Source organism: Ursus maritimus, unplaced genomic scaffold, assembly GCF_017311325.1.
Source record: "Ursus maritimus isolate PB19 unplaced genomic scaffold, ASM1731132v1 scaffold_17, whole genome shotgun sequence".
NCBI classification, from domain to species: Eukaryota; Metazoa; Chordata; class Mammalia; order Carnivora; family Ursidae; genus Ursus; species Ursus maritimus.
Window position 1 is genome coordinate 53,765,466 of NW_024424119.1, and position 1,134 is coordinate 53,766,599.

The following is a 1,134-nucleotide window of genomic DNA, read 5'->3' on the forward strand; positions in this document are numbered from 1 at the left end:
CCCCCCCCCCCCCGGGAGGCAGGAGGCTGCAGAGGGAGCGAGGTAGCAGGTCCGGCTGGCTCGCCCGCCGCCTCCAGCCCCCAGATTACAACTTGCCATATTTTGTGGCCCGAGGGCTGAGAATTCTAACAGGCAAGAGCCGGGATGGGACCGCCCACCCTGTACCAGTCATGTGTCTGACTAATTATGCCACACACCGGAAAACTTAATTAAATGGATGCTTGGTGTGTAATTTCAACTAGTTTGGAAGTAGGGGGAAATCAAACAAACGGCCGCCACAGCCTGCCAGCCCGTCACCTTGGCAAAACCCCGCTGGGCCCTGGGTGCTGGGGACGGAGGTGGGGGGGCTTGTCTGGCTCTGCTCAGCTGTGGGGAAAAGGCCTCCTTCCCTCCGGCCCCCAGAGGAGTCTCCGGCTGTTCTCGACTCTCCTGCCCCAGTTGCACACACAGACACACAGACACACACGCACACGCACACGCACACACGCACACATGTGTGCACCCAGCTGGGGGACAGGGAAGGTGGGAAAACTCTAAGAATCAGGGGCTTCATTAAAAGGTTAGCCAGACAGTAGGATAAAAATATCAGGAAAGGCCAGATACATAGAACTTAAATATAATTGAAGTCCAGCTGCCAAGTCTGCTGGTAATCATTTTCGGGTCTCTCTCTGACCCTCTGTCTCATCCTCCTTCTTTCTGTTCCTCTTCAGGTCACACCCCTGCTCTGTGTTTTGTGTGTGAGGGGACCCCAGCTGCAGGAGGTCGCTGTCTCCCGCCCGGGGACCCAGAGGGGTCTGAGGGGGGAGGAAGGCAGAGCCCGGGGCAGCGGCAGAGAAGGACACGGGGACAGGATGAGCTCGGGCAAGCGGGAGCAGGCAGTAAGGCAGTATGTCCTTCAGTTTTGTCCCAGGGCAGGGGTTGGGACCATGCTCTCTGTCAGCGAAGCAAATTCCGAGAAATCAGAAGAGGTACTCAAGGCAGGGGGAGAAGCTCAAGCCAGCATTTGCTCAGCGACACTTAGCAGGAGCTGAGCACGGGCCCGGCGCCCGATGCACGGGAGATGGGCACCCCTGGAGGAGGCTTGGGTCCAGTGGGGGAGACGCAGAGGGAATGAGATGCTGTGGCGAGCGAGGA